The sequence below is a fragment of the Mandrillus leucophaeus genome, unplaced genomic scaffold, assembly GCF_000951045.1.
Source record: "Mandrillus leucophaeus isolate KB7577 unplaced genomic scaffold, Mleu.le_1.0 Scaffold235, whole genome shotgun sequence".
NCBI lineage: Eukaryota > Metazoa > Chordata > Mammalia > Primates > Cercopithecidae > Mandrillus > Mandrillus leucophaeus.
The window spans coordinates 1506337-1526348 of NW_012102421.1; positions in this window are offsets into that span (position 1 = coordinate 1506337).

Here is a 20012-nt window from a genome sequence, read left to right on the forward strand (position 1 = left end):
AAAAAAAAAAAAAAACAAAATCCCTCACCAGCTTTAAATTCTTTTTAGTATTTTGAAATAAGCTGACACTAAACATAAATTTTCTAAAAAAAAAAAAAAAAAAAAAAAAAAAAAAAAAATCCAGTATACCTTTTCAGGAGCCTCCTTATGCCTATTACAGTGACTCAGTTATCCAACCCCTTTTGCACTTGCCTTTATTGAAATTTTGGCAGAAGAAGGAGCAATCGTTTAGTAAGATTATAAATTATCTGGTGCCATTTCTGGTGGCAATGGCATTTTAAGCTTTTTCTCTCATTTAAAATGAATTATTTCGTGGTGATTAAATAAGAGAGGCATTGCAATTTGTATGTATATTGGAGTCAAAGCAGGGAGAGCTTTAGGATTTTATACGCTACCTATATTTTCACTCATTAAACTCTCTCTGAAGGTAAAGAGTTAATAATGTAAGTTATCTAGAAAGAGTATAAATTTTTAACATCTTTCTATCCTTTTAGATTGCAGAGAGAATCGAAGAGCAATAACCTCACCTAACAATTAGCTTAGATTTGTGTACCCTTGCCCATGAAACAATAGGATCTCGTTTAAAGATTTCTGGGAGACAAGAAGAAAACCTGTTCTACAGTAGAAAAGTGTAATGGAATCTTCAGCTTCTTCCTTGGGAGATCAGAGGCTTGGAGTACATGCTCCCTGGACAGAACACATCTTAACAACCACAACTATTCTCAATTGTCCCCAATTCAGACCCCCTTCATGGACTTGATGCCAATCCTGCTTTTCTCAATCCTCTTTTTCTTCTCTCTTTCAGAGCTTTCAGCATCTATTTTCTCTACCACCACTCTCACAGAAGACTGACCTCCAATTTGTGCAAGGCTCCGGGTTGTTTATTCTCATGTTCTCTCCATTCTGCTTTTATCATCCCACATTCAATGGCTTAGTTTCATGTCTTCAGGGTGGCGATGGAACTAACGGGGAGGTGATGCTGGCATTATTTAGAGCTTCCATCTCTATATGTTGATGGCCTAAAATCCCCCTGGCTTGAGGCTTTGGAGGCACAGAGCCCTTGGTAGATGGCTTTTACAGTCTGGGCAGGAAGCTGTGCTGTGTTTGACTCTAGGTAGCCTACTGGATGTCCTAGAAGCATAGTGGAGGAGCTCTGCACGGAGCAATGTCTCTCTGACGCAGCAAACACTACATGTAAAGACACCCTAGATACTAGTTTGTCAACGTTGGGACATTGTCTTCTAATGTGCGTGTCAATGCAAGTAGGCAAACAGGGTCTAATTATGTATATTATCATATTAAGTTGGTGCAAAAGTAATTGTGGTTTTTGCCATTACTTTCAATGGCATGACTCACAATTATTTTTTGTATCAACCTGATAGAAAAATCTACTGATAATGAGGATGTTTATAGATTCAGGGAACTAACAAAATGGGGAAAAATTTGTAAAGCATTTTTTTTCCGTGTAAGAGAAATAATCATTATAGCAATTAAAATGTGCTATTTGGTTTTTATACCTTACTATCATACTATTAGGTTGGTGCAAAAGTATTTGCAGTTTTTGCCATTAAAAGAAAAGAAAAACTGCAATTGCTTTTGCACTGACCTAATATTATAATAAGTATGCATAGTTTTCTTATGCATAGTTTACATCAAACTTTTTATATGTTTAATTTAAGTATATACTATTTTCTCTTTGCTTATTTCAGTTTTCAGAAAGTATCATTCAACTTCTTTTTAATGTTGCATGATTACCCTCAACTCTCAAAAAACACTATTTATAAAACCTGAATAAATATATCTAAAGTTTAGTGGTAACATAAAATGTCCTTGACAAAAACACATATGTACTTACATAGTTTGTATACATATTTTGAAACTCCATGATATTTTACCTACATGTATTATAAAATATATAATATGAATAATATATAATATTAAAATAATGCATAATTTATTAAATAGAGAATAAGCTTGCTCTCTGAATTTCAAATAGGTTTAAGGATGATTTAGGGAGCCATAAAGACTGGTAAACAATTGGATTTTCCGACCACATTACAGATGGAAGGAAACAGGACTGACCCTCCTAGAGAGTCAGCCAGCTATTAGAAACATTGTGGGTGTGGTGGTGAACAATGTGGCCTTTGGGGCCTAACATCTGGATTCAAATCTCAGTCTGTTACTTAGTGAACAATTCCTTATCCTTTCTGTGCCTCAATCTTCTCAACTACAAAATGTAAATAATAACAGAACCCACATCATAGGGTTGTTGTAAGGACTAAACCTCTTTTTACATATATACATATATACACACACACTCATATATACACATATACATATATATTTATATATTATATAACACACACATACATATACAAATATATAAAATATATATGCATATATTAATCAAACCATTGTTTCTCTTTCTCAAAATAAGATAGTAGAGCTGAAAACTTAGATAATAAGAAAGCTGTTGGATAGTTCTGGCAAGGAAAGGTCATACCATATTTGTGATGAGTTATAAACTGAGATTGGCAGAATCTCACAGAAAGATTAAATACCTTTAACTGAAGGCTCCCAAATGCTAGACTCAACAGCTGTGTATTTACCCCAGCAGGCTCCAAGATTAAGTTCAAACTTATTGCAATGTTGTTTTCTATTTGAACAGAAGACTAAAGTTGGATTCAGCTGGGATTATTAACGATTGTATTTATTTGCACCTAAGTATTATATTTCTTTAAGTTGCTCATTATATACATATTTATAAATTTAGTAAGCGTTAAAATAACCAAAGGTGAAAATAGCAAGAAGTGTCATATGTGTGTGTATATGTGTGCATAAATTGCACACACACACACAGGCACACACACAATGGAAGCAGGTATTAAAATCAGATGCTCAGTCTGTTTGGGAATCCTACACAGAGGGCTGCAGTCTAGGCACCGTTATTCACCTGGTGACAGGTACCCAAGTTGTAGATGTGGTATCTGAAAGGAAATAAACAACCTTACACATGCAAACCTTGCAAACAAAACCTAAAAGTGATGGCTGTTGTCACTTCCCCAGCAACTTTAACAAAGTTCTTTCATTCCACTGAATTAAACAGAAAGAGCACCAGGATCCTAGATTCTAAGCTCACCTTTCCCTCTGAACATTTCTGTGGCCTTGGGCCAGTTCCTTCACCTCTCTCAGCCTCAGCTTCCTCACAGGGACATTTGACCAGATGATTTATAGGGCATCTTCTAAGATTATATGATGTTGAATTCTGTCCATGCGAGGAGTTTGAAGAAGGATGGAGACAAGTCAATTTTGACAGGAAATAGAACTTGTGTGACTCTAAAAATACTGAAATAAAAATATAAACTCTAGATTAAATTCCTTAGAAACTTGTAATTATTTAACATCTTTTTAGAATGGTATGTATTCCTGTTCAGTAATTTCAAATTTTACATACATTTTTAGCAATATGTGTAAAATACATCAAACTTTGCTAACCATGAGCAATTGTTAGGTCTCATAATATTCACTGCTTCTCTGTTTTAAAATTTTAGCATAAAAGGAAAAGCTTTTCCTTTTCATGGGTACTATAGCTTGATAGCTACAAGTCCAAAACTATGCCACAAAAGAAAACAAAATTTTAAGCTTTAGTTAATCTTTAAATCTGGTCTTTGCTTTCTGAATCTTTAAAATTTCTGGGATTTTTGTGTTCTTCAGATGCTATTTCTTAATAACCACACAAGATATTCAAATTTCATGGCCAAAATGTTTTACAGCCTCCTAATTAAAAAGAAAAGATTCTCCATATTGTTGTGTGATTACTTTATTGTGTTGGACACTGTGCTAAACACTTTCTAGATACTGATTTATTTAGTCCTCACCATAAGCCTGTTGCATGAAGTGATATAAAAACCCATTCTACAGGTAAAGAAAGTAGACAGTAGAAGTCTTAATCATGTATTTTGTAAACGTCAGAGTTGGAATTCAAAACCTTTGCCAGTTTGCTGCAAACCTTATCCAACTTTTAAAAAATAATGTCAATGCCAAGGCTATAAATGCTCAGCTTCCAATACTTTATTTCAATTTTAGTATTTACCATGGTACTGAAATACATTGTAGTTAACCTGATTCCTTGTTAATGGATTAATAACTAATCTATTAACTATGTGAATGTATGTATTCTTTGCATCTACGGTACTTTTGAATCTGACCAGGAAGTAATACCCTCTAATTAATGACCACATCCTGAGAGTATTTTATTTAATAAACAGCCAAATTGCACTTATTGTGTGCAAAGCACTAAACCCTTTATGGACATCAACTCAATTGATTCTCATTCTAATGCAATGAGTAACTAATATTATTATCTCCAATTGTACAGATGAGAAAACTGAGTCACAGAAAGGTTAAGACATATGCCCACCACCGTATAGCTAGTAAATAAATGGCTAAAACCAAAACACAAGTAGTCTGTATCCAGAGTCTGGGATTTTAACTTAGTATATTCTACTTGATTTCTCATTTTAAAAAGTTTTGATACTATCTTCCCACTTTACAGTTTTAAAGATTTGAATTTTAATTGACTGCTAAAGCTACTGACAATATTTGCCAGCTCTCACAGAACTAAACAGGGAGATCACAAATAAATACCCATAAACAATCTCCAGTACTTGAGAATCTCCTGCAAACTAGGCACTGTATAAAATTCCACAGACAATACCAGTTACAGAAACTTAAATACGGCTCTATCGTTCTTTTTATTGCATTTGATCAACATCACAGATAGTTTTGTGTTGATCTTACATAGTTTTGTAACGACAAGAATTCCAGGAAAGAAAGCAGCAAGCGCGCAGTTCAACTTTGAAGTTCGTCCATGCTAGTGGTTAAGAGTTAACTTCTATCAGCATCTGAAAAGTTAACTTTTCCAAGCATGGCAACTTTTCTCAAAGACACGTAATTGACGTTTGAGCTCTTGACTTCAGTCCATAGATGGACTGCTTATTTTAGAAAGCTCAGCTAACCTGAAGGCCATCGGCTCACTGTTGGGTGGGGGGTCCTGAAAGGTGGGTAAATTTGGCAATATACCAACTATGTCAATTACACACCCCCACTTTTCCTACCCCCTACCTTCCTTACTCCCCACAGGGTGCATAAGAAAACAATCATGTTATATTAACTTAGCTTTACGGAAAAGCTCAACAAACATATTTAACACACTGGTTATAGGTTCATTAAGACTGCTTTAAAAAGTTGGCCCTGATTCTAAGCAATATGAACAGGAAGAAGCAAATTGTATTGAAAATCAGGAATTTCCAGCTGCTAGAAGGGCTGCAAGGGCTGTGGAGATGTAATGTCTTAAGAGTGGAGAGAGAGTGCTGACGACATTGCATTTCTGACGGCACCCATGGTTAGTAGATACGCAGGTGATCCTGATGAGCTAAAGCTTCCTTCACAGTTGGACGACAGATGCTGTAACTGTAGTAATAGTGGGTGCATAAAGAGACCCCAGCAAGAGTATAAGTGAAAGGGATGCAGCTTTCCTGAAGACATGAATATCAAAGGCGGATGCTGGTATAGGACACAGTCAATCAGCTTGGCTGGTGATGGCTAGCTCCTGCTGTGATAAAAAATATGAGGCAAAATATGAGAAAAATCTGATAAAAAGCATATTTTTAAACTGCTGTGCTTGAGACAGCATGGTTTAGTGCTTAGGCTTTCTTCTTGGTTTAGCTTCAAACTGAGCTGGCTCTGAGTAGCTCTCCTTGCTTGGGAAGGCAGCTCCTCCAAGACAGGGCAGACATTTTTGGCGTGGTGGTCTGGAGAAGTTTGCATTGGCACCCTCTGGGTTGAAACTGGACTCTGGATAAACAAAGTACTGCAGTTCCCAGTGCTGCCAGACCCTTAAACTCCATAAATATCAGTATTCATCCCCCTCTTCCCTCCCCAGAGAAAATGAAACTGCATTGGAGTTGCTTCCCTTGAATAAACACCAAACACACTCTAAAAACCAAAGCTGCCCTCCTCTGTGATATTAAACCCGGTAATTACACTATGAAACTTAAGCCTATAAATTCAAGCTTGGGAAGGTAAAATTGTGGAGAAGGAGAAATCTAGTAAAATGTGTCCATTCTGCACATATATAGCCCGTTCTCTTTTGAATGCTCTTCAGTATGATATAAACTTCACTATACTGTGGTGAAAATAATTCTACCCCACTGTTTCTATGATGTACCTCCCTTTCATAGTCAAAAGCATAAGCATTCCAGGTAGAAGGAAATCGATGCCCTTCAATGTGTTAAAGTTTATTTTGTGGGTCTGGGAATTTGTGTTTTCCCCCATTTTTGAATTGATGAAATCTTTGAAAATAGATGCCAGAGCTGTGAGATTCTGTCTAATAAGTAGCTGGCTTACCAGGAGGCTAAGTGTCTGCAGAGAAGCTGTACTGTTTCAAACCAGGCCCAATTTTTGGTTGTCTGTTTGCTCAGGTGGCCACTGTCATCCTAAATGAAATAATATTATTCAGGCCTCCCCGGCACTCTGGTTACAGTTACACTTTTCCTCTGACCACTCAGAATGAAATCCAGGCAACAGTGCTTTGGAATTTACAATTAGATGGAAACATGGGGAAGATCTGATTTTTGTCCTCACCGCTCTATCCTTACTTTGCCTCATTCTGAAAATGGCATTGGTTTGCTAACAACGAGAGAGGAACCTTGAGTTTCAGTTCAGAATTCATTTATTTCATTTACCATTTTGATATAAACAAAGACTTAGAATAGTTTGAACCATTAAAAACATACTTTCTTCAGATAAAATATTTCTTATGCTTTTAAAAAAATAAAGAGCCTCATCCTCTTTAATGGATTGTTTTATAGATCAGAGAGGATAAAGCTAATATGGCAGCAAAGTAAATTAACTCTTAGCCCAGTTGGCCAAATTTATCCTATACGGCTAGATTTCTTAAGTTTGTATTTAAAGGTAACTTGACTACTCTTCAGGATATTTCTTTGTACTTTTGTCCTTTCTCCCCAATCTATTCTATTAACAATATCTTTCTTTCTCTTCCCAGAAAGATGCGATTAGGTTCTTATCTTGCTTTCGTAATGTGTCTTTCTGCTTCCTTAATTGAGTTCACATCTCCATTTGTGCCAACTGCACCCTTGTCCTGGACCATCTTGCCACATCTATGGGTGCAGTTGCTGGAATTTCAAGGTCAATGCCTCCTAGCTCTATGTGAGGCATTCCCATCTGCTGACCCAAATTGGAAACAATTTAAACTTTGCTTTTGGCCTTTTCTTTCTCTTCCATGTTCTATTTCTATGTGTTCTCAAGCCTCCTCAGGCAAAGATAGTTGAGAGTCACTATTTTTTTTTTTACTGTTGTGGTGCCACAGGGTATTTTATTCTGCAGATGATAGTCTTTCACACACCTGTGAACACACAGATAAGCAGGATGATGCATAAAAACTCTTTTATTAAAGGCTAAGATATACCAGAAACACAGCTCTGTGGGGCTGTGGGCTCCCATTCCAGGATGGCTTCCTTCACTCCTGCAACTGCTTGTGTAGTAAAGTGTCATTTTAATGTTTAATCTGTATAATTGTTTATTAAATTCTAGGCTGAAATGATACACTGCAGAATACATCTTAAGAGCAAATGTAGCACAAAATAATAAGCTCAAGCATAAATAAACCAAGTTTCTGAGTTGAACGGCAAAAATAGAGCTTCAAGTTTTAGATGGGTCTCATTTATGAATTGATAACAATCATAACAAGAGCTCAAGTCATGTGAAGATGGAAGAGTAGTGAAGGTTGATGCAATTTTAAGAACTATGTTGGTCAAATGACAATTTTATATTTGAGAGATGGAAGCAAAGGTGGGTTTTCATGGAGAACAGGAATTGGGTAGGACAGGAGGATAATAGAGAGTGGAAAAATAAGTGATTAGAAAGGTCCACAGATGAGTTCAGTTCAGGCTTTCAGGTCTCTATGTTACACTGTAGTCACTTAATACATTTCTACTGAAAAGTTAGGTGATTATGCAGTGAGGTTAACATGTATACACAGTCTCATACACAGATAAAGAACACAACAGAATCAGTTCACTTATAAATTTGAGTTTGGTTGAGTGGAAAAAAGTCACAATAAAGACTGATGTCAACCATATTCGCAATGAGAGACATATTTCAGAATGCCTATCTCTTAATTTAAAAGAGCAGATATATTTGACAATATTGCCTTTTTAAGCTGTCTGGGATTGTCTTCCCCATAAAAAAATTCTATTTGGAAAATATATTCAATGACTAATGAAGTTGAATTATGTTAAAGGTTATTGTCATCACGTAATGGTCATGTGACTAATGTGCTCCAATAGAATCATAAACACGTGAAGCCAGCCATAACATTGAATGACTAACTTTAGTAAAGTCAGAGTGTGCTCACTCTCCCAGATACTGCTGGATCAAAATACACCTACATTTCCAAACCTTAGCAGGTTTGATATGACTGTATCACAGGTTACAGTTAATTACATTTTTAAAAGCATTTGACATTATTACTCTTCAGCTTCTTCAATAGGGCTTAGGAGTCACTCTGGAATCATTAACAGCCAATATAAAATCACATTGAGGAATATCTTCTAACAACTTGTTTCTAGAACTCTATGCATGCATTTCGATTTGGTTAAGATGACTTATAGGGTACATACAAATTTTTAAACTATGAATTCTTGAAAAAGTAATTGTTAAGAATCAAGGGAGGAATTACAGAAAAATTACAATAAGTTTCTTCTTCCCTTGATGTTGGCAATATCATTTGTTTGATACCTACTCTGGGTTAGATATGATTTTTAACTTCATATATGCACCTTTCTTTGATCCTTCTGAGTGTCTTACACTGTGCCTCCTAGATGTCCCTCACTTGAATCCAATATTGAAATGTCTCCTACTGGCTACATATTTGTACAGCTCTTACTTGTACCAGAAACTGTTACAAGTTAAACTGTTAGTAAATTCATTTAATAACTAAGAATCATAATTCAAGGAAAACTAGTCAACAGACAAATAGGAAGCTATATCCAGCAGGAACCAAGGTAAGCTTAAAATAATAAGGTGTCAGTATCTTTCTAAAGCGGTAGCTGATTAGGTGGACTTTTCTTATTCAAATAACTGAGGACCAATAAAATCTCCCATTTATATTTCTTAAAACAAGAATGCTTAAAATAGCCATTACTGTGGTGAGAAAGATTTTTAAATATTAGCTACTCTTATCGGTTAACTTTTGAGTTTATTAGTTTATATTGCTATTTATTTATATTCTCTCACCACCAGAAGTAGTATTGACATGACCAGAGATTTACTTATAATTTATTTAGAATTTAGAGTTGTCTGATGTTTGTAAATTTACCTAAGCTGTTAATATGTATCAATAGAGAGAATACTGTCAGAATGTAAGAGTAAAGACCTCCACAACTATTTTCCTCCATATGAAAATGAGAATATTGGCAACAATGGTCAAAATAAACTTTTTAAAAGTGTGGATATTAATCAAGGCTTGCAAAAACTGTAGCAGTCTTTATTCAAGAACAACTGTTAGATCACAGCAAGAACAGTAAGCTCTGTGGTATTATAACCTAAACTATTCCTATTGCCCTCTCCCTTGCTGCATGTTAGCCTTGAAAACCATCAGTCTTGTAGCCATGATAACCAGGGAAACCAGTAGCTGAGCAGCCACAGGAGGTGACCCACAAGCCCCATGCCCACAGAATTTTGATTGTTAGACCTGTCTAGAAGTTCCTTGGAAATACCCACTCACAGGGCTTGCTTTTATTTGTCCCGACTCAGCTTTTAGTCACTGAAAACAGACTTTTTCTGAAGACATATGTTGAAAATAATCAATGGCAATTGTTTGAAATCACAGCTGCCTGATATCATAACAGCTGGAGCAAATAAGAAACTGACCAAAAAACTTAAAACAAGAAGCTGGGAAATTAGAAGTCCATAGAGGGTTTGAAAAGCTCTGACATTTTCCTGGAAATCTAAAAAGGCATGCACATGTGTAGGGCTGTGCACCTGCTGCCAAAAAGCTTGAAAAGGCTCTAATGTCTCATCTCTGGCTGACCTTGAGGCTCTGAACAAGGAAGACATGAAAGTTAAGATAGAGTTGTAAACTCTCTGCCCAAGCATTGAAACTGTAACCCAACATACACACAAAGCTGTTTAGCAAAGGCTGGAAGACTTATTTGTTTAGGATGCTTAAGAAAATTTTTGTCCAACTAAGCTAACTGAATAGAGACTCCAGTGGCCAAAAACAATAAAGAAAACAGACTTAAATAATTAATTCAGGAAAGAGAAGTTATTAAACAAACAAACAAGAATAACAAAAACAATAACAAATATTGTCAACCACCAAATTTGAGGAAAAAATTCGATATCCTAAGTTACTACAATATACTTTTTAAAATGTCAAGTTAAAAACAAACAAACAAACAAAAAATACCTTAAACCAAAACGGGAAAATCATGGTCCTTACAGAGGAGAAAAAGAACAGTTAATAGAAACTGTCCTTTAGGAAACTCAGCCATTGGACTTACTAGACAGACTCTAAACCAGCTATTAAAAGTATGTTTAAAATTCTAAAGGAAATCATACCTAAAAAATTAAAGAGAAGTATGAAAATGATATCTAACTAAAAGGGCAAAATCATAAAAACATAAAATGCAACCAAATAGAAATTCTGGAGTTAAAAGTACAATAACTGAAACAAAAATTCAATAGAAACTTTCAGCACCAGATTTGAGCTGGCAAAAGAATCAGTGAACTCAGATGTCAATAGAGATTATTCAGTCTGTGGAGTAAGAAAAATAAAAGTTTTTATGTAAAAGCTAATAAAATGGAAAAACCTGTAGCTAAATTGACCAAGAAAAGAAAAATTCAAATTTCCAAAATTAGGCATGAAAGATCAGTCATTACAAATGATCTTACCAAGCAAAAGACTTTAACAAAATAATATGAAAAATTATATTCCAATAAATAAGATAATTTACAAAGACATAAAATATTGACACTGATCAATTTCTAAAAATCTGAGTAGATTTATAACAAGAGATTGAATTCATAATAAAAAATTATCCCACAACAATGAAAATAGGCTTAGATGGTTTCACTGGTAAATTTTACCAAGAAAGAACTAGCTCCAATCCTGCACAAACTTTTCCAAAAGATAGAACAAAAGGAAAATATTTCCAACTCATATTACTAGGCTTATATTACCCTAAACACTAAAACCAGGGAGAGATTCTGAAAAAAAGAAAACTATAGACCACTAATCCTAAGGAATGTAGTCTTAAAAATCTTCAATAAAACACTAGCAAAAAACATTCGATTATGTTTCTGTTTTAAAAAGGATTGTACACATGACCAAGTAGATTTTACCCCAGGAATGCAAAGCAGTTGAAATAAATAAAAATCAATGTAATATACTATATTAATAGAATAAGGTTTTGACAAAATCCAAAACTCCTTTATGATAAAAATGATCAAGATATTGAAGATGGAAGTGAACTTCCTCAACCTGTGAAAGTCATCTACAAAAAAAATACAGCTAATATTATACTTAATGACAAAAGACTGAAATATCAGGAGCCACATAAGGATGTCCACTCTTTTCACTTATATTCAACATTATACTAAAGTTTCCAGCCAGAGAAATTAGACACAGGAAAAAAAACAAAACAAAACTAAAAGACATCCAGTTTCAAAAGGAGGCTATGAAATACTCTCTATTCACATATAGCAAAACCTTATATATAGAAAATTCTAAGGAACTACAAAATCATGATTAGAGCTCATGAGCACACTCAATAAAATTGTAGGATACAAGAAAATTAGACAAAAATCAATTGTATTTCATATGATAACAATGATCCATGCAAATATCAAATTTAGAAAACCATTTATAATAGCATCTAAAAGAATAACATATTCATGAATAAATTTAACAAAACACATATACAACTTGTACACTGAAAAGTAGAACATAATATTGAAATACATTAGATAAGACCTAAATAAATGGAAAGACATCTCATGGTCATTGATCTGAAGACTTAATATTGTTAAGATGACAATTAATTTCCAAATTGAGTTGCAAGCTCAATGCATTCCTTATTAAATTCCTATTGCCTTACTTGACAAGCTGATCCTAAAATTCATAAAGAAATTCAAGAAACCCAGAATAGCTAAAAGAACCTTTAAAAAGGAAGAAAACAAAGTTGGAGGACTCACACTTCCAATTTCAAAACTTACTACAAAGCTACAATAATCAAGACAGCATGATACTGGCAGAAGAATGAGGCATATGGTTCAGTGGATTAGAACTGAAATTCCAGAAGGCAACCTTACATTTATGGCCAATTGATTTTCAACAAGAGTGCCAAGACAGTTCAGTGTGGGAAAAAGAACAGTCTTTACAATGAATGATCCTGCCACAACTGAATATTCACATGCAAAAGATTGGAGATGGACCATTAGCTAACACTGCACACAAAAATTAACCCAAAAGGGATCATAGACCTAAATACAAGAGCTAAAACTATAAAATTCTTTGAAGAAAACAGGTATAAATCTTTCTGAAGTTGGAGTAGACCATGGTCTCTTAAATATGACACCAAAACCACAAGTGTCAAAAGTAAAAAACATTTATTAGGCTTCAAAATTAATTGAAATTTAAAATCAAAATTAAAAACATTTGCATTTCAAACAACCCTATCAACAAAATGAAAAAGCCCACAGAATGCAAGAAAATATTTTTATCCAGAATATATAGAGAACTCTTAAAAGTCAATAATAAAAAGACAAACTACCCACTTGAAAAATGGGCAAAGGACTTAAATAGACATTTCTCCAAAGAAGATATACAAATGGCCAATAATCACATGAAAAGATGCTCAAAATCACTAATCATTAGGTAAATGTAAATCAAAACCGTAACAAGATACTAATTCCCATGCACTAAGATGGCAATAATCAAAAAGACAGATAACGACAAGTTTTGCCAAGAATGTGAAGAAATTAAAACCCTCATTTATTACTAGTGGGAATGTACAATGGTGCACTCTCTTTGGAAAACAGTTTCGCAGTTCCACAAAAAGTTAAACATAGAGTTACAATATAACCTAGTTATCCCATTTCTAGTTATATACCAAGAGAAATTAAAATATATATCTGCACAGAAACGTGGAGAGGGGTGTTTACAGAAAAATTATTCATAATAGCCAAAAAGTGTAAATAACTCAAATGCCCCTCAAATGATTAATGGAGCTGGGTACAGTGTCACATGTCCATAATCCCAGTTACTGTAGAGGCTGAGGCGGGAGGACTGCTTGAGCCCAGGAGTTCGAGGCCAGCCTGGGCAGCATAGGGAAACCTTGACTCTAAAAAATACAATAAATTTTTTTTTTTTTTTTTTGAGACAGAGTCTCGCTCTGTCGCCCAGGCTGGAGTGCAGTGGCCGGATCTCAGCTCACTGCAAGCTACGCCTCCCGGGTTTACGCCATTCTCCTGCCTCAGCCTCCCGAGTAGCTGGGACTACAGGCGCCCGCCACCACGCCCGGCTAGTTTTTTGTATTTTTTATCAGAGACGGGGTTTCACCGTGTTAGCCAGGATGGTCTCGATCTCCTGACCTCATGATCCGCCCGTCTCGGCCTCTCAAAGTGCTGGGATTACAGGCGTGAGCCACTGCGCCCGGCCTAAATTTTTTTTAAGTGATGAATGGATAAACAAAATGTGGCATATCCACACAATGGAATATTATTCAGTTATAAAAAAAGAATGCTGTGCTGATACCTGCTACAATGTGAATGAACCTTCTTTGTAGAGGTAATGTTGGACTAAATTGATAGGTGAGGAGAGAGAGGTTATAAAATATAATAAAAAATGATGAAGTACGCAGGGATTTCATTAGTGAAAGAAGTTGAATAGGTGGTAAGGCAAGAGGACCAGGTCCATGAGATTAGTTGTAGACAGTTTTTTTTATTATTTAACAAGCACTCACTATTGTTTTTTAATTCTCATAATATTCTTATGAGGTAGATATTAGTGTTAACCTCCATTTTCTAGATGAGGAAAGCTAGGCATAACTAAGTTAAGTAACTTGCCCAAGGTCACACAGTATGTGGTAGGGTTGGGATTTGCATCCAACCTCTGTAGCTCCAGGGTCTATGAGGTTTTGTTTTTGTTTTGAGACAAAGTCTCACTCTTGTCGCCCAGGCTGGAGTGCAGAGACACAATCTCGGCTCACTGCAACCTCTGCCTCCTGGGTTTGAGCAATTCTCCTGCTTCAGCTTCCTGAGTAGCTGGGATTACAGGTGCCTGTCACTATGCCTGGCTAATTTTTGTATTTTTAGTAGAGACAGGATTTCACCATGTTGGCCAGGCTGGTCTTGAACTCGGGTGATCTGCCCGCCTCGGCCTCCCAAAGTGCTGGGATTACAGGCGTGAGCCACCGCACCCAGTCCAGGGTCTGTGTTTTTAATCACTGCACAAAGATATCTACTCTATACTGCTAAAGAAATGAAAATTAGATTACAAAAACAATACATTATTATGATTTCTTATGCATCTGTGTATCTCAAAGTGGTGTTACTTAACATCTCTTTTATTGCCTTTGACATGTCTTTCAGTTTTTCTGAGAACGTTGTGGCTATGTTCTGTCTGTACTGGAATAGATTCCTCACATTTTCCTCCTTTGACTTACTCATTCAAAGCAACAAGCAGTCAATCTTACTTGACTTTTTCAATTTACAAATATTTGTGGGGGGTACTTTCTCTGTGCCCCAGCTCTAAACTTGGTGTTTTTCAGATGAGACCGTGTTTGAGAAATAGTTTCCTGCTGGTCATGAGCCTATAGACTAGTGGGAGAGATGGAAACAAAATATGATAAACTGATCGCTATGCTTGCAACGTAAGAAAGCACTGTGGGAGCAGTGATGGAGAGGCTGGGAATAAGCTTTAGAAGTGGACACATGGGTTTGCTGGCCCTCTTCTGAGGCTGAGCCATGTACCGATCACGCTATAAGCTAACACTGAGGACAATGTGTCTGTGGGGGGCTCTGAGGGCCCTTGGTCACTCTGGGGCCCCTGGGCATGGAGACTCTGCCTCTCCTATCTCCAGAGACAACCCCCCAAGAACATCTCCTTTTAGATCAACATCCTTAGACAGGATCTAAAAATAAACACGTCCACCACAAGGGGAATATAGAGGGTGGTTTTCATCTAAGTTTATTAATCATTTCCTGGCTCCCGGTTAAGAATCAGACTTGCCCTTTTTAGAATCTTTTGTTTTCAAGTTCTCTTTGGATACTAATCACGTTCTTCTTTTCTCCTACCCAACCCAGTTGTCCTTTACTTTACCAGATACACATTCAGTCTTTCTAATCCATCCTCATAAGTCAGTGCCTTCAGACTGATGATCAATTGTTTGCACATCTTTCAACTCCCATTAATTTATCTTTATCAGATGGATATGAAGGTGTTGGGGAATAAAAGCAAAAGTAGAGGTGTGGTGTCACCAATGTCACTTGTCTCACATATACCCTGCAATGACTCCCATATGTATGGTTAAAAGGGCTTTAAATGAACGGGAAGGAATGAAGGCTCTCTTGTGTACTAAGTTCATTCTGATTTACAAGCTATTATTAAAACTAGTGTTAAACATCTCTGTGCTGTCCAGTACATTAGAACTTACCAAGTTCTATCAATGAAAGATGCTATTATTTCTCTCTTTAGTTTATTTTTCAACTACAAACAATCCATACCCACTGCAATATAATTTAAATATACAGAGGGAGTGAAACAAATCCAGTCTTCCCCTCCTTCCTTCTCCTAAACTGAACAGTTTGGTGTATATCTTCCACACTTTCTTCCATGTATTTACAAGTTTTCAGAACCTGGAATTACACCCTCCACAGCACTCTGCAACTAACTCTCTTCATCTAACATCAAATCATAGGCTTTCTTCTATGGCAATACAAATAGGCACGCCTTATGCTTTTCAGCAGCTACATGTTTTCCCATTCTATCGGGCCTACTATAATTTATGGCATTATCTGGTCAATATTTCTTTGCAGATATGTTGTGGTGAAAACTGAGGATTGTAATTAGAAAACTGTTTAAAATTTTTAAATCTTTTCTTTGGATTATTGCTGTTTTCACTAAGATGAATTTTGCTTTTTCTTTTTGTCAGCTTTGATCCATCTCTTTCATGTGTTAGTTTCCTTCAACTTTTCAGTATTCCTTGGTTGTGAGATTAGTTTTATAAGTGAGTTACTGCTAGTTAATATAGGTAGCTGGTGTAAGTTTCCTTTTAGATTTGTAGAGATCCATTTCCCAGTAGCCTTAGTCCTTAAGAGTGAGGGCTGGCCATGAGCCTTGGATTAGGAGGCAAGGAGCATTAGACACAGGAAGCTACTACAATTCCCTAAATAAGGAGAACTTACCATGTGGATGGAGATTCAATGTGCTTGTTTAATTGCTGGGCAGATATGGCTCTCCTCTGCCCATCCCACCCCCACCTTGCTATGTCTGATATAAAGGTCAACTAAAATGTCAAGCTTCATTGTACTTCTTAACCTCCCTACACACCTACTCTGTGCTCGCAAACCCTAAAGAGATAGTACATTACATAGTGAGCAGTTCCTTTTGCAGTCAGAAAGCCACTGCCCTCTGTGCTCTCTGTAGCAGAGAAAGTGGCATGAATGAGGCACAATTTGCTCAATTAATCTAAATCTTTCCTTCAGTTAATTCCCCTGCTGTTTATCCTATTACAAATAATAATTTTTAAGTCTATTAATAAGAAGGAAATTCAATCAACAATATGTTGCCAGTTTTTACTTTTCAAATTGACAAGAACAAAGATAAAATATGTAATGCTGACAAAAATGTAGGAAAATGAGCTTTTACATCAAGTTTTTTGGAGAGTACACAGTGATGTGGAACATTTTTTTTTTCCTGGAGAGTATGTTGGCATTATTTAATAATATTTTGTTGCATGAACTCTTTGGTTCTGAAACTTCACTTTTAGGAATTTCACCTATCAAAATATTTACTCAAGTGCACAAATATAAATGTTCAATGATCATTATAGCTGCATTGTTTGTATTGAAAAATAGAAACAACTTAAACATCCACTATAGTAGGCCAAACAATGGCCCCCAGAGTTACCAGGTTCTAATTCCTAGAATCTGTGCATGTTACTTTCTATGGGGGTAAAAAAAGGACTCTGCAGAAATAATTTCAGGATCTTGAGATGGGGAGATGACTTTGAATTATCTAAGTGGGATCTAAGTGTAATCATAAGTATCCCTATAGGAAAAAGGCAAAGGGGGATTTGACACACACAGTGGGAAGCTGGAACAGACAGAGTTTTGAAGACGCTGACCTTGAAGACTGGGCTGATGTAGCCACAAGCTGAGAAATGCTGACAGACAACAAAAGCTGGAAGAGGCAAGAAATGATTTCTTCCACAGAGCCTCTGGAGGGAGCATGGCTCTGCTGACACCTGGATTTCTAGTCAGTATTACTGATTTGAGACTTCTGGTCTCCAGAACTGTGAAAGAATAAATTTCTATTGTTTTAAGGCATCTAATTTGTGCTAGTTTGTTACAGTCCCCAAGCAAATACACTCACCAAAGGAGAATGCTCATGTAAATTATATTAAGTTTACATATGAGAACTTAATAATGACAAAATATGGTGTGTCTCTATATTTATATAGAAAATGTCCTCCGATATAATTTTCAGTTACATCATATTTATACTGTAATGTCATTTATATAGAAGAGAAAAGTAAACCTGTATGTGTGTACATATATGTAGGTAGGTGCTTGTCTGGATATTATTTTCAAATGCGAGTGTAGTAGTTACCTACAGGAAAGGCGTAAGTTACGGGGAAAAGGAAGGAAAATTTTCACAGTATTGTATTGTTTATGTATTTTACAACATGCATATATCTCTATATTATATGTATCATATTTTTAAGGGAAAAATGTGATAGGAATTTTCTCCAAACTACATTTTTACAGATCCCAAATATCTACTTTCTTCAAATACTTATTCAATGTTTGTCTCCTTCACTAGACTTAAAGTTCCTTGAGAGTAAGAGCCTCACCTGTCTTGTTCCCTTTTGTCTACAGCACGTAATTCATTGCTGTCACATATTATACTCTCAAAAAATTTGTGTGAAATGAATGATGGAGTGTAACATCTCTCAGCAGCAGCCAAAGGTTAGCATCCCCATGAACTGGCAGCAAAGGCAGTCAGTACCTTAAGAAAAGACAGCACCTGCCTTGTTTCTTCAGGTTTTCACCACGAAGAATGTGACAGCAGCAGCAGCCTAAGGAGGAAAATACACCCAAATATCTCACCTCTGTTTCCATCAGATAACTAGCTCGCTATCATAAGCGTGGAATATCCTAAGAGGGACACAGCTGATGCTGCTCTGATTGCAGTGTCGAGGACAGTCTTCTCCTTCAGAAGCAATATGGTGAATCAATGCTTGCAGACACAGGGCAAACCCAGAATGCCATCTGTACAAACAAGTATGGCTCCTTTCCTGCAGAAGTGTCCAGGACAGATGCCACTGTCTTTGCCATCCGTTTGCCCTTAAGGAAAAGGACTTGCTGAACTGAGGCAAAGTAGGGAATTGAGCCTGTTGACTGCTTTGGATGCTTAGTGTCCCATACTCCCTTTGGCTAGCCTGGACAGGGTCTGTGAGGGATTAGAGCATGAAGGCTATAGTGCATAATGAGTTTAAGGAAAAATTAGCCTGAAAAAACTCACTTAGCTCCAAATGTCTAGTGATATTTATAGACATTGTGGGTTAAATTTCACTTCACTGACTTTGTCCTTTACATTGACAAGCTAGATAAGATGATCTCGTTTTAAATAATCATTTGTGTTTAGGTATTTCTCTGGCAGTTTTGTATTACAGTTTAAAAATAGACTAGCCTATGTCTATGCTCATGTTGGCTATGGTATTTTGAACTTGATTTCTGAGGCTGCTGACAGCTTTTGAAAGATTTAACAACTGGCAGCAAGAAAAACTTCCATAGAATCTCTTCTCTGAAATTTTTTCTCCTGGAAAAAAGGGCATCTCTTAACAGGTAATATATTGCAATGAAAATATGGTTATGAAATAATGGCTCATTAATATGATAAACCATAACATAACCTTTTCTATTAAATGTAAAAAGCAATTTCTTGAAATGAAGACATTTTCCTTCTTGTGGCATATTTTTCCATAGTTGTTGGTTTGGAAGAATTTTTTTACATTATTATTCAAAACAGTCATTTTGATTTGCACAGGAGATAACAGTTGTTCATGACATTTTTATTTCTGCGTAAACAGATTTCCATTTTGGCGAAGGTTAATACAGTAGGAATTTGTTTTTACTTTTGGATATACTGTGATACACTAAAGCACTTTGTTTGGTATGGAACCACTAATTTATCCTTTATGCCTTTACGATCTTGTCAGTGCCGCATGTCTCCCTTAGTTTTTCTAATCTAAAATAATCCCAGTGAAATCCTTTGATTGTCTGTTTGGACCTGCTCCATTCCTAAAGCAGGAATGTAATGGGCTTTATGGCACTTACTTGGGAGTAATTTATCCAGCAGAGTGACTATAGATACTTGTTTTAATAAGAATATGCTTTATGGTAAGTGGGTACTGCTATTTAATTAGCCAAAGGGAAAGTAGTTCATGATACAATCTGTTCCAATCATCTTGGACATTAAACAAAAAGTCAGGCTAAGTTATTTATGTGCATGCACTTTATTTGTAGTTGCTTTGAGCAAACCTCTTCTCTGAAACTTTATAGCATTTTCTGAGTGAACTGAATTGTGGGAGGAGGAATAGGGGAAGAAAAGGACATGAGAGCATCCTATAAAATTTTTGAAAAAGAAACAGAAGGTTTACTTATTGCTATCAAGGTTGTGAATATAGGCATACCAAATGGAA